Source organism: Branchiostoma belcheri, unplaced genomic scaffold, assembly GCF_001625305.1.
Source record: "Branchiostoma belcheri isolate BF01 breed outbred unplaced genomic scaffold, Haploidv18h27 scaffold17, whole genome shotgun sequence".
Taxonomy (NCBI): domain Eukaryota; kingdom Metazoa; phylum Chordata; class Leptocardii; order Amphioxiformes; family Branchiostomatidae; genus Branchiostoma; species Branchiostoma belcheri.
The window spans coordinates 1,314,350-1,329,983 of NW_017803157.1; the positions used below are offsets into that span (position 1 = coordinate 1,314,350).

At 41.7% G+C, this 15,634-nt stretch overlaps 1 long non-coding RNA gene across 1 annotated transcript; it reads right to left on the minus strand.

Moving 5' to 3' along the window:
* Positions 1 to 2,432: 2,432 nt before the first annotated feature.
* Positions 2,433 to 3,272, minus strand: LOC109466767. The gene is made up of 3 exons (XR_002140038.1): positions 3,201 to 3,272; positions 2,820 to 2,891; positions 2,433 to 2,472 (listed from the first exon to the last, which is right to left on the minus strand). It is a non-coding gene; the product is annotated as an uncharacterized LOC109466767 (long non-coding RNA).
* Between the last annotated feature and the right edge of the window lie 12,362 nt (positions 3,273 to 15,634).

Below are 15,634 nucleotides of genomic sequence, written 5' to 3' on the forward strand. Positions count from 1 at the left end.
TTCAACTGGTAGAGCATGGCAGGTTGCGCAACGTTCAATAACACATTTTAGTTTCTTCCATTCCTGGAAATCAGCTTCAAACGCTTTTCTGCAGTTCTTTTGATTTTCGACGATCTTGGCATTGGAGAAATCAGCAAGGATGGCCATCAGCTGTGGCTCCTGCAGAAGATAGAAAACAATTGATTAAGACAAGTTGGTTGTCCACAATTCTGGACCACGTAGTATACACACAATCAAAAAAGAGAAACATAACTTATCAAATATGCAATTTCCACCTTTCCATCACGTGAATCTTGTAAGACAGGAATTACGCATCATTCTACATCTTGAACTCACCTTTAAGACCAGAAGAGTATCCATTGACATTCTGCCTAGGACGATGTCGTTTCTATGCAGAAAGTTTAAGGCCTTTATCACGTCTAAGTTGATGGTCAGGAGATCTTCACATGTCAGGTCAGTCAGCTTCTCCCTCAGATTGTAGTGATGACGATCAGTGTGGAGAACCCTGGAGCAGGAAGGTGATATAATGAGGATCATTACATTCAAGTTCCTTATTGACTCTCCAAACTTCATAAACGCCGGTTAATTAGAAGGCATGCCAGGCTAGCTCTAGCTTTATCTTGAGCATCATCACCAGATACCTAAAATGTTTTTAAGTTAGCAGTGTAAAGTCTAGGTGTAACAGGTCGTTTGTTTGAAGTGTAATATACAGACACTCAGCTACCGCGCGCCGCGTGCCTGTGAAGCTTGTGTCTTACGTATATACGCCAAGGAGTAGTTATCCTGGCTATACAGATACAACAGAACCAAAAAGTTTAAAAGATACACAGATTTACCATTTATAAACGTCTCTGTCGGCTACCACACACTGGCTGATCACGTTCTGATGACCCCCCGCGAGGCCGATTCTCCTCAATACCTGCATTTCTGTTGTAATCGTTGCCTCTACAGCGGTACCCTAAAGGTGTAGAGAAAACCATTCCTGTCAGAAAAATAAAATTGCGTAACATTTAGCTGATCCAGGTCTTAGAATGCATTCTATCAGTACGATGAGGCAAGAATTGCATTAATTAATTTCTTTTTACCCATCTCTCACCTCTTTCTTGAATGGCAGCAGTATCTTTGTTACATGGTTCGGTTCGACATCGTGGTCAAGGCACTGTAAATACAGCTTAATCTGCTTGGAGGTTTCTCTCTTAGCGACGACTGCAAGAGATAAGGAGATAAATCTAAGTTTCAAAATTAAAAAAAAGATAAAGCAACGGAACATATAGATATCAATGTTTTGAATTGATAAATGGCAAAAAGACGCATTCTTGTCTGTTTCGCATCCGTCATTGAGACTTAACTGTTAAGTTGTGGCATAAGATGCAAATGAGGCTCGATTCATTTATTGATTGATTGATTGATTGATACTTACCATCCATCTCATGACCAGCTGCAACAGTGGACGCTCCCTGGAGACGCCACCTGAGCTGATCCACAGACGTGTACGAGTTTCCCTCCTCGTCTTTCTTACCAGACACCCTTCTCCTGGCGAACCAACTTGGCGCGATGGTCACCAGCTGAATCAGTGGATCGAGCCCAGAAGTAAGAGGAACAGCGAACATCACCACCCATGGTAGTAACGCGACGAAGACTTCATCCTCGGTGGTGCAAAACATCCCAACGAAAGCCACAAACAGCCAGCTGATGGAATTTGTAGCGATTATTAACTTGATCGTCCACTGACTCTCTGGGTGCTTTACGTTATTCATCGTTCGATTAGTTCTATAAAGCCCCTCTGCAAAGCAACACAGTCCCCATAAGGCTATCGAGGCTACTACCATAATAGTTGGTAGAGCGACCAGTAGTACAAACCAGTGTCTCCACTGTCCCTGTTTCCGGATGATGTCAACAAAGTTTGAACAGGCGGGGGACGATGCCTCGCCTTTTGTTTCATCGAGCGAAAAACGTATCGGGAAGACAGTGCAGAGGAGTGCAAATATCCAACATAAAGACATTAAAACCACACTACAGGCATGCTTCCACCGAGAGGGAACCAGACGAGACAACACATACATGTGAGAAACGAGGGCTACGAGAATTGCAAGGGAAGCCATTTTGCTAAACACAATTAGCCCTCCTGCTATGCTACATGCTATGTGAGAGCGCCATCTTTGATCCTCAAGGAAATACCTATCTTTGAAATAAGCGTTCGCAGATGAAATGATGATTAAGTAAATTCCCGAAAGACTGTCTGCCATTGCGAGGTTACAACAGAAAACTGTTGAAGATACAATCGGTTTCTGTATAACATAGTGAATCAGGATAACCGCGTTGCCTATAATGGACACTACTGCTAGCACCCAGACGGTAACTTCCAGTCTCCTGCTACTGATCAGATATTCACACGAGGATATATGGTCGTGCCCGGGAAAGCACACATTCGTCAGGGGCGCCAAACAGCACAATTTGTACTGATTAGTTTTCCTGCAAAAGAGGAGAAGAAGCAGTCAGCCGTGTTCCGTCCAGGTGGTCTTTTCCGGGCACTTTGGCAAGTTCTAATTACGGAAAAGGCCATGAAACTACGCGATCCGCAAAATTACTGTCACTGAATCCACTAACGAGACGTGGTACACATTTACCGGAATGGTATCGATTTTGGCAAATGCTTCGCTACATACAGATTACCGCTACTCCAATCTCTCATGTTGCAGATATTCATCACACTTATCTTACAGTACATTCAACACAGTGACTCTGCGCGTTATGCGTTACCGCCATGTTTCTTCATACTAAATAGATCCACGCTCGTATGTATTACTCAAAATGCTTACAGATCTCGCAGGTTGAGAAGTCTCACGAAGACATTTACGTCTACGTCATGGACATTGTTTCCTGTCAAGTCACTGGAGAAATAAAGAACGGCCCTGTCAGTAACGTTGGTGGTATCATTACAATCACCTGTAGACGACTGTAAATATACTACATTACTAATTTGTATCTTGTGAGGATATGATGAGTGTTACACCCTCCTCCCACTACTAGGGGCTGCGAACACTGACCACTGACAGATTGCCCAACAAAATTCATAGACAGGGAACATTCCTTTAGTTTCGTGTGTTCTGTTGTCTTTTATATAATGGTATAACCAAAGCCCACACTAATGGAAATGTGGCAGATACAAAATGCTATGAAGTGAAACCCACAAAACTTACAGCACTTCCAGGTTGTCCAACCCGTCGAAAGTTCCAGCCTTCAGCTTCGAAATTAGGTTCAAACTCATGTTCCTGAGGAAGATGACAATAACAACACTTTGATAGTTTAGACTGGTACCAGGTTGCAAGTCAACATGTATGAAGCTTCGTTACCTTATGTTAATGTGTACAAGGCATGGAAGGGTTAGGCGGAGACGTTATCTACAATTCTATACGCTATGTAGAAAAGCCATAATTACGATGGGCACTTTGATGTACTTACAGATTTCTCAGCCTGAAGAGACTAGAGAAAGCACCAGTCGGTATGTCGGTAAGGGAATTATCACTGATGTCTCTGGAACAAGACAATATAAGTTTGTCACTCAAAGCTATATGTCCAAGGTGTTGATCTGTCTGTCAAAGTCCACAGTACATTAGAACCCTGCAGCTTATAGATTCCACCAATGCTTGAATAATGGCTGTTTCACTGTTAGGTTTATGGTAGTGTTAACCCTATCTAGACCGGCCTTTTTTGAGCAAGATTTGGACCGGGGGGGGGGGGCGTCATTCGGCCCCCCCCTCAGAACTCGCGAACGGTATATCGTAGGACCACCAAATTTTCAGAGGATGGTGTACTAGTAAAAACTTATCATATGTACAATTTTTATGTTGTTGTGACGTAATATGACGTCATTATGACGTCATTAATGTGATTTTATTGGCCAAAACCGTCTAGATAGGTTATTCCCTGAAAACTAAACAGTATACGACATAACTTTACCAAAAGTGTTTATGACAGAATATTAGGATGTACTAAGTCTTATGTTACCCATAGCAACACCGGTGACGTCATAAAATGACGTCATGCATATATTACCTATCCGCCATCTTGGATCATCAATCTTGAATTTTGAAAAATAGTTTTTTTCAGAATAAAGCCTAAAATACATTGTAAACAGACTAAAGACGTTCATATGAACCTTTTTTGTAAAAAGAAATGGGAGTATTGATAAAATTTTAAGGAAAATAAGCTGTATTTACCTGATCTAATGATATGGTCCGCCATCTTGGATTTTGGCCAATGACGTCATCAAATTAGCATAAATTATGCATTTTCAATGATGACATTTACATATAATTATATGTGATGTTATTAATATTAGAAACAATGTGTAACTAGACATAAAACCCATAAAATTCTGTTGTTTAAATGGAAATTATTATATTTGGCAAAAAATGCCTGTCAGAAACCCGTTGCCATGGCAACAAGAAAAATCATAATCTTATTCCACTGATACAGTTTTGTTGCCAACAATATTTTAGGAAAAGTCACCAAGTTTGGCGGTTCTAGCTTTAGCCGTTTAGACGCTATGTGACATCAAAGTTGCCGCGGGCACTTTTAGCCCCCCCCCCCGGTCTAGATAGGGTTAAACAAGGCTGGAAATTATACGGTAATAGTGGGTGGATGGGGACAATCATAGCACTGCCAAAGCTGCATTGTGAAAGTATGTTAGGTCGCATGTAATGACTAATGTAAGCATCAATTGGTCAAGAACTACATGTAATATCTATTGCCGATGGCCAATGAGCTGTTGTTGGTTAGCAGATGGGCGATATATGGGAAGTTTATTGATCTATGGTAACACAGACAACTTACAGTGTAGTCAGCAGACCCCAAGTTCGCAGTGACGCTTTGGTTAGGTTGAGTCTGTTGCCTGTAAAATATCTGAAAGTAAAATTACTACAGTTTGAGTTTGTAATCTTGACCTATGTTTTATGGCTTGTCTTACATTTATCATGCTCCTTAGAAAATGCAAGTCTTATTTCTTGTTACTTACAGTTCACGACTTGTTCTCGGGATCTTTGGTGGAATACTGGTCAGGCCCTTGCTCAAACAGGAGACGACTCCATTCGTGCACTTACATAAAGATGGGCAGGTTGAGGCTGGAAATGTAGTAATGTAAATTTAAGTTGGGTTAAAATATTGTAATGCCAAGGTCTAGAAGTCATAGCCCTTGTCACACAATGTATTTTGATATTTAAATCGCTACGTAGTGAGACTTTGATAGTGTGGCGTAAATATACTACGAATAAACTACGTTCCATATTCTCATGAATCCATACTATTGATGATACACTGTCATTACATTATGATATATGTCCAAGCCAATACCTTATCGTCACGTACTTCAACATAAAAAGCAAAGAAATCAGAGTTATCCTTTGTGCCTATCATAATTGCTCACCATCTACATCCATGGAGCAGAGAACCAGGTTTGGTCTTCGAAACTGACATTCAGTTTTGGGAACGATCCAACCTTCACCGTCCATGTCATACCGCCGCTCTAACACATCACAGGTGTTTGTGTCGTCATATTTGATATTCATGTAAACACGTTCCCGCGGATACACCGGCCACATGTTCCGCAGGTAATCCTGTACATGGAGAACATCAGCAGACGAGTTGACCGTCGCCACAGATGCGTCTTCTCTCAGGCACAGACGGACGCTGTCCCGGGCTGGGTTTGTACTCCAATCTGGGATTGGGTAGGCGCGGAGACAAGATTTTCCCGCCATAGTCCAACCCCTGGTGCAACCTGATTGTGATAATAGATGATCATAGATTGTTATGTGGGGTCTTTTGGCAAACGTCTATCTTTATTTAAGAATCGAATCGAATTTAAGTTAAATTTGTGTTAAAAGTTTGCCTCCAAACACGCTCCCAACGCGGATGACCTACTCCAGAACACCAGCCAATTAACCATGGCTGAAACTCCCGTCCCGAATGTTTAAAACCTTACCTAGCACCTGGTATTTACCATCATCGTTAAATACCACTATCCGTGTAGTGTGGATATATTGTTTCCACTGTAGGCGACAATATCGGCAGTTTACGATACTTCTGGGTAAAAGATCACACATTTTATCACCTAGAATATAGTGACAAACTACCTCTGGCTTTGGCCTTGCAGATGTAAGTCCTGGTAGCTTCAGGATAGTTACAGGGCACGGTGAACCACTTCGTCTCCGTTCTGCTTGTCAGCATCAGAGCGCAGCTCTCTGTGTTCTGGCCGGCTGGCAATGGAGTCCTACCTCTCCAATAGGTAAATCTGATGATAACCATGATTTATCAAGAATTGTCATGATAAAGTAAGGAAATATTCAGTTTGTAAAAACTTGATAATCGTGTGAGCACATAGCAAGACCAATCAATGTTGGCGATGTTTTCTTCAATAGTTTCTCTAATGCCTTTTATAATGAAAGTTAGATGGTAGCTAGATCTCAAATAATCACTGCGTCGAGCTCACTTGGAGTAGATAATCTCAAATAATCTCAAACAGATCCCAAAAAATGATAAGGCAATATATTAGTTCAAACATAGAAAACGGCAGGAATTCGTTCTATTATAAATGTTTACTGGGGTACTGCTACCACATCAGAATGTTACAACCATTAGTGGGGTGATAAAGCCGACGATGTCCTCCCGGCTGTATCATGCTGTGTTAACATCTTACTACTGTAACATGGTTAAAGGCATCCAATGCGATTTCAGGGCAGAAAAACTGTAAATATTCTGAATAAGGCAATCTTTGTGATATTGACACATACTGCTTTACGTTAGCACAATTAAATCAGCATTTCTATACTTTGGGCATTTAAAACTGCAGAAAACAAGCTCCAAGATGATTCCTTTATTTTCTGGTCGGTACCCTACAAAACAGCCCAGGGCCCTTCCAGTAACAATTTTTCGTCAGAATTTCGGGAATTTTTGCTCCACGAGGGTCAATATACACTGGGATGACTAGAATACTGGCTTTGAAAAATCGGGTTTCCAAGCCCTAAAAACTGCACTGGATGCCTTTAGTGGCACTTACAGTACTTGACTGCCGTCCACCCATGCATATCTCACATCCTGGCCGGTCGTCATGAGACCTATAAAGGCCGTGATTGCGCCGTCAGACTTTACGGTCTTCTCCTCCCTCAGTAGCCGTTCTACGTACTCCATCTCATGTGGGTTAGAGATGCTGGCAAGGTCAGAACCAAATTCCGTGCATCTGGGAAAAAATTAAAAAAACAGCTCTCTTGATTACACAGTTGGGTAAAAAAGATCTGGAAAATAGAAGGTTGCTACTGAGAACCTGGCCCAAGATCGAACCAAGTGGGGGAATCTGGCTGCCCAATTTTGGACGCGAGGAACTAAGTCTAAGTCTTGATTACGTAAAATGAGGCACCTTCAAAGTTCCCATCTTATAAGCCCCTGTCGCACATTCAGAACCTTCCCCTGAACACCAGTCGACCAAGGTTGGCTGACTTTTGGAATCAGTCTGACCAGAATTAGGCCACGCCTACTTTTCTTTACGAATCGAATTTGAGTTACATTTGAGTCAAATATGACTGCCAACCAGGCCCTAGCTACTTCCTAAAACCAGACAACCACCAGTCAATCATATCTGAGACTCCCGTCGCCTGTATCTATTGGTAATTATAACCCACTGAATCTGCTTGGATTTGAATATCCGGCTATGTGTGACAGGGGCTTAAGTTAGGAGCGCATAAAAGCTTCTCAGACTGTAAGTCTGTAAGTCTGATTGATAGCTGAGGGAACAGCACGAAAGCGTTGAAGTTCGCAAATGACGTCAGAAGCAGACAGTTTAAGTATCAGATCACGGAATGTAATAATACCTGTGTTGGGCAGTGTCCCAGGAGACGGTCTCATTGTCCGTTATCACGCGAAAACAGTTACTCCTGTAGTACCTGAAGTTTTTCTCGCATAGCTCCTCTGGTTGAAAGTAAAAACATAAAATTGTGAGTATGAAACTAGGGCTGGAATATACTAAAGTATGTAGGCGGCAAAAAACAAATACTATGATACATTTGCCAAGTTTTGATGCACTTATATTGTCTATGTATAGAATAAAACACTTGCTAGTATTACTTACGTAAAGATTAAAACAGAATCTTCTGAAAAAGGAATTACACTGACCAGATTCTGAGGATTGGTGTTCATGCAGAAGTCTTTCCCTCATAGAATAGAACGCAGTAAATGATGCCGCACCGTCTCTGCCATCACCGTACTTCACATACTTTACCAATACGCTTGGGCTTGTTGATGTTACAGAATACAACACATAACGGTCTGGCAATTCACTAACTGTTCGGAACGATCCGTCGTCTTGAAGTTCCTTAAAGAAGACGCGACCATCTCTCTTTTTGTTTGTCTTTAGGTTTCGGAAAGATAAAACGATTTCTTTTCCAGGCGGCAATGGTATCTGCCATTCACACATCGATGCCTGCCCGTGTGAGGGAGGGAGGAATAAGCCACACGGCACAGGGAGAGCAACCCGTTTGTTACAGCCGGCAGTTTGGATCCTTGGGCATTCTGAAAGACGGGAAAAGGAACTCTGCATCACATTTCGCATTGCCCTCTCTTGTAAAGCGTTTTAGACTATCTCATTGAAATGTTGCTGACTAAAAAAGAGGGTGAAACAGACCAAGTAATGTCAATGCAATGGTGAGCATCTTAAGAATCAACATCCTTATTATAATTGCCATAATACACTTTTTATTACCTGATGTTTCAAAGAACAGGACAAATCCACTTCTAGACCAGGCACAGAAAGTGCTGTAGACGACCTCTACTGTACTGCTGGACGACCAGACGGTTCTCCACGCATCGTTTTGTTGGCGACAGAGGGAGTAGATCAACACGGGGGAGTTTCCGTGTAGATCATAGACCTAATTAGAAATCAGGCATCATTCAAGTGAGTTTGACTTCTTTTGTATAAAGAAAATTGACTTTAAAAGTTGTCATCAAGAGAGGGGGTAATGTCTTCAGAACATAATCGATATAAATATCAATTTCTGCGGGACGCCGGGATTTAACCCGCACTTCTACTAGCTGTTGTGCATGTAATCATAATTATTTTTCTTGCTGCCCACCTTTAAATCTTCCTCACAGCCACTTTTCATCTGCTTGCACATGAATCTGATGTCTTCGAACCTTGCTGGCGGTGGCAGGACAATATTTAGGTACATTCCTTCCTTGACGCTGATTCGTACCCGATATTCGAAGTTTGTCGAGCCGCGGACAGGATGGTGCTTGAACATGCCACACGTGTCTTCTAAGACTGTGGTTCCGTTTCTGATAAGCTCATGGGAATAATCTTGACATCCTGAGGTATCAAAAATGCAGTATTAGCAGAAACATGTACTACAAACGTACCAATTCTAAGGTAATAGGGTGGAAGCGATGCACGACTGCTCAAACCAATATAGAGACTATTGCATTCGGACATTCACACGTTCAAGTAAGATAGTTTTATAAGCAGTAGATATAGCTGTTAGCCTAGTAGTAGAACCGGCAAATAGATCGTAGGGATGAATTCTAGGCTAATATAGTGGTAGATCTCGGTGGGGTGTTAGTCCACTGTGTCAAGGCAGGCGGAACCCAACTCTTTATTTCCACTCCTTTTTGCCTCCCAAATCGAAATCAGGTACTAGTATGCAAGAACCTCTTGGTTCTGGGCCAAACACCATGCCATTACATCACACGACCCCATATATATCTGTGATTACCGTAGTATGACTCTTCTTAACCCTTGAGAACTTGCCTGTAGGACTGTATTGGACCTCCGGTATCCACTGGCTATTCGCTACATTGGACCAGAATACGATCAACAGCTCGTCTTGCGAAGAGACTGCTGGGAGCGGAAGTGACGTGTGTGAACTTAAAGACAGCAGTCTTCCTTCCGGATTGAAGAGTGCTACCCGGGTCCTGCTGCCATGTGGCTCCCTCTGGGCTGACGCACTCGGATTGCTGACGAGATCTAGACTGGTCAAAAGTCTGCGACTGGTTGAGGTCTTCACAACCACTTTGCAATGTTGGTCCGTATCTGTGGGTAATGAAGGATATCTTTTTTTATATTCCAACAATTCATGACTAGACATAGTGACGGCACACTCAAGATATATAAACTTATTTTATGCCGCCACCAACGCAGAGGACAAATACAGGACAGGGCAACACTCATTTTTAACTGAGTTAAGTGAGGAAAGTCGTGTAAAGTGACTTTCCCAAGGGCACAAGATCGGTGGCATGTCAGGACTCGAACCCGGGACCTCTTCGTTCCGAGTCGAGTGCTCTACCGTTATGTGGTGCGGGCTGTTTTTATAGGGCCGACAATAATTGTCAGAAATGATTGAGATAAATTGCTCAAATATGTTTAAAACTGGAAGCAAACCATAATCAAATAAAGAGTTTTGCCAATTCAAATATTTCAATTTTATAAAAAAAATGTTACATATCACTCCTTTAAAACTACGAACTTATCTGACCCCTATGACGTTTGCATACCTGATATATGATTGTCCATTGCTATTACACCGATGTCAGGGGCTGTCCTTACCGCTGGTGAACAATACGAAATGTTGTCTGCAATGTCTGCAGGAGAACAGTACAATGCTTTATGTGCAATAAAGAAATCGTAAAGTGTTACAAGCCAAACTCATCCGAAACAACAACATGCTGACAATGTTGATAAGATGGTTTAGATACATGGTTATTACCTATAAGGATACCGATGCAAAAGTTTCCATACCTTCTTTGGAACATCGAAGAAACAGACCGGCATCTTTGTTCTTAAGAAGAAGCGACAGCCGTATTCGATGTCCTTTAGAAATTAACCTGCGATGGCTGTCTCCGCTAAAGTCATCTACCTTAACTGGATTCACCCTGTCGAAGTCATTTTCGTATATCTGAAAATAAGAATGCCTACATCTATAACCTGTTAACAACAGGTGTTGAGTGTTGTTTGTTCTACGATTGCAAAGGGTGAGTAAAAAGTACAGCTATAGAGAACATATCAGCGGGATTGTGAACAAGAAGGATCTGCTCTAAGTTGTAACAATGAGCCATTGTTAATCTCTAAATAACTGCATAACATTACGTTAAGGAAGCTGATTCAACTGATGCTTAGCAATCTTCGAGCAAATCATACGATGGCATGATAGTTTCCATTGGCCTGAAGAGAGTCCATTCGGTGGCTAATGGTCACTCCTCTGGCCAATGGATACTGTCTTGCCAACGTATGTGTAGCATTGCTTGGAGATTAGATTAAACGATTGTGGAAGAAATTTTATTGCAAATTCATGCCCGAGGACTAATTGGAAGTAAAAACTACATGTATGAAAAAGAAGATATCATTGTATGTGAGTCTACGTTATACTTAATTCTACAACATATGTGGTACTAATTTTGTGGGGTTTGACTTCTTCTTTTCAGGCAGTGGGAGACGAATTTACCCAACTGTTTTTGGCGTTACGACAATGTGAAAAATCAGTTCACCTGCATGAGATTGTGACTGATGTTGCCCCAGGGTTCCCACTCCAGCACAATCTGTTCCCTCGGGTCACATTCCGCAGAAAACGCGGCAACTGCCAGGTCCTCCCCGGTGATGTTAGAGGATCCCGGGCACGGTAACGTCTCCGGTCCCAGGTCAACTACGGCTCCTAACGCATTCCGGTCGGCATCTCTTATCACTAAGTACATTAGAGATATCTGTCAGTAGAACATAGCTTGAGAGGAAAACAAGGGTAAGTCTAACTCCGAGGAAACATTTTCTGTACAAAACTGCATATGGCTTACGAAGTGTTTTACAGTTGCATTATGTGATATTTAAGCCAAACGTCTTCTGGTCTGGTCTTACCGATAAGTACATTAGAGATATCTGCCAGTAGAAGATAGCTTGTAGGTACAGAGGAAAACAAGGGGGAGAAAATGAACACAATATTTTACAGTACAAAACTGCAAAAGGCTCGTGAAGTGTTTTAATGCCTCATTATACATTATATTTAAATACCTTCTGACGTGTATGACGCGTAGAACCCTGCCGCTCTTATAGACGTATCTGATGTGAACCTCATGAACAGATGGTTGCTGCTGGAAACGATCGTCAAGAAATCCTGTGTACCGCAGAAGGTTCCCAGACGCTCCGCCTTTTTACTCACGCCGTCATGAACAACAAGCTTGTCATACTCGCAACTTGTGCCTGTAAGAACAGAAGAAAGGTTATCTGACGACGGCAGTATAAACTTATATGAATCATGCGACTTTGTTTCCAATTATGCAATTAACCAAACTATTTCAACCCCAATCACGTAACATAAAGGTATCAGGTTCGCCATGGTAATTGCTAACAGTAATTGGACTTACTGCTAATACTATTTCATCCTCCATAAACTCCAAAGACTTGGCTATTACCCAAAATACTTTGCTACCACAAAGCGCTTTAATTCATCACTGCGCTATAATTACTGATCTTCCTCCAAGTTTTAGGTTTCAGTGTGTCAATTTTGACATTTTTCCATTGGGTTTGGGGAATATGCTTTGAGAACCTGTGCCAAACCGTATATTATCAGTTTCTTGTATTTTTCTAAATGCATCACATTCCGTTATATTGTAGTTTGCTTGTTTGATTGAACCATTCTTTTCTTAACAAATGTTATGTTTGTATTCCTATCCTTATTTCACTCATTCGTCTAGGGTTTGTTTTGTGTTGTCGCTAGTATAAGTTGAGTGCGTCAACACTTCGTCTGTATTGTCTTCTCACCCGAATGAAAAATACTACGTGGTGATGTTAGACATAGATAAGTTACAGATGGGTACAGCAGGCAGATGATTCATTCATTTCTAGCTATGGGCCATAACTCCTTCTGATTACATAACGTAGACTTGGTTTCCTCTCCGGGTGCATCCCGGGTGCTGTAAAGAAGAAAACGGCTTTTCTCCGGTGAGTTATACCCGTACGTGCTGCCAGACTCAACCTCAGGGGGATGATGGGTGGACTTTTCAAAACTCAATTTCCCTTGCTACATTCAGACGACAAAGTGATTTTCAATACTGCGTGTGAGGATTTGCGGGGACGATGCGGAGAAGAGGAATAGGCTTATTCCCAGCCTGAGCAGAGGCCAGGGACTGGGTCTGTCCTCCTGGGCGCGGGCCAACTGTTTGACGCACAGGTGAAACTACTTTCAAACAAGGACTTGGGGAATTCAGGCCTCCTTGTTATTTTTAGTTTTTGGTATTCATGGTAAATTTTATTTATCATTTATTCATTATAAATTACATACACACAAAGTCACAAACACACAGACAAGTATTACACATAAACGCACAAACACACATTTAGAGAGAGAGGGGGGAAAGAGAGAGAGACGTACACAGACAAACCAATACACCCAAACAATGCTTCCGTAAACAGAAGCTATCATGTTCAGTGATTGATGGCAACGCGTCAACAAAAGTATAACATGAGCGACATCATGCTGTAATAAGTAGTAGAATATTGAGTCAATCTACCCGATTCCTCCAGCTCGAAGTGGTCAAACTTGAGCACGATGCGATGTCTGTGCTGGACATGTAGATGCCACTCACACACGATGTCGTTCCTGTATGCAGTATGAGGGAACCCTGCCGTCTGGACATGCCCACAGTCGGACAGTAGGTTCCGAAAACTGCTGCAACCAGAGTCACCAAAACCCTCCTCAGTACAGGAGCCTGAAAAGTTTATACAGAAACAAATCATGAATCATCTAAAATCGTCCCTGCGACTAATGCTAGGATATTACTGGGAAGGTTTTGAATGTGTGATAGAGACGTTTGGGTCTGCTGTTGGGATAAACATGCTAACTGTAATTGTAAAAGTACAATATGAAAAGAAATACAAAACTTCAAGTTCTGGGTATAACTTGTGAAAAAAACATTGTCATTGGGGAAAAACATTCGTGTACAAAATACTGAATAGATCCAACAGTATTTCCATTTATATGCTAGGACACGGGTACGCCGAGTCAGTAAGCCTATATATTCGAAGTCAAGTATAAATCATCTGCCCAAAAAACAAGATATAACATTTATACTCGTCTCGCGGCTGCGTCAAACCATCTTATCAGCTTCCATGCAGGCTATTTTCCTGCTGCGATGGGAAAATCACATTATTTACCACGGTATTTCAAGGAACCAGATGTGCATCACTTGCTTGAAATGAGACAAGAACATTTGAAAAGAGCTGCAGCCTTTTAACAACTACAGATATCCGCCAGTATAAAGGAATGTTCTGACATTGGTTAATTATACACTCTACGCCCTTGTATGCCCGCTTTGTACCAAAAGTGCAATTGGCAGTGACAGGCAATATCTCATACCCGTACCGACTGATAGTTTTGCACGTTTCCTGTAACGGTTTTATTTCTTTACTATCTCTACCCAGTAAAAACGAATCAACCAGAAAGCAAGTGGACTATGTGCTTTTCAGCATTTCAGGCCTGGCGTATGCGCAGCAATGTCTGTGAGTTATTGCTATCCTCTAATGGAAACGATGTACAAGTAAGAACTTTACGTGGATTCTCAGAAATTGACGAAATTGCATCTACACGAATTCCCCAGAGGTATTCCCATTTAAAAACGGTTCAACGTTGATTTAGGAGTGAAAATTATGGCCTGTACGTATAAAGACTACTGAACAAATACTCCTAAACTTACCCCAGGACTCTCTTAGAAACGCCTGCGATTTAATCTCAGTATCATCAAGACGAATGACAGAGGTACAGTACTAAAAGACATTTGAGGCGTCGGGTTTTTTATTGGTAAGAAGTAACATGGCAAAGAGTTCGAGTCACTGCCTTCCAGATATAGCAGAGATGCATCGCTACATATTCGAGTAGACTGATTCGCATATGAAGTACTTCACAGATATCCTTAGCTGCGTAGCTGTTGGTATCTGAGAACCCGTCACTTCTAGTTGTGAGTGGTTGAACGTATCTGAAGATGATAAAGTACAGGAAACTCGCCGCAACTGATCCGTGTAGGACCTTACACCAAGTACATATACAACTACGCTTCCATGATTTTAAAAGGGTAGCTCCTTCCTAGTGATAAGCGATGAAATATGCGTGGTTAGTCTTCCGAATGACACAAGAAAGATAGCTCTTGCATATAAAGAGTGAAAAAGAGCATTGAATATAGCAGCATCGTATTTTTCACGGTAGTATATAGAAAAGTTCAACTATGATGTTGCCACGAATCCTTCCTAGTGATAAGCTGGAATGAATATAAGTTTGAATGGCACAAAAAATATAGTTCTTGAATCGTGAAGGGAATGAAAAAGTCATCAAATGTACCAACATGGTAAACAGAAAAAGTTCTGCTATGTTGTTGCCAGGAATGAACGTGCCAATCACATTGATGTCGACTCTGAACGGAACGATGTAGGAGGAATATGAGCGGTAAGACTGGATTTCCCCTGCGTTCCAGTTCATTAAGTCCGTCGGACCTGCAACCTCCAGGGTGACCCTGTGGATTACAGGTAACGTGATTGGAATCAGCGAATTCCTCTGTCCATGGCCACAGCTTGGAACCAAGTTTTGAAAAATTCCGAAAGACAAGTCTTATTGAAATT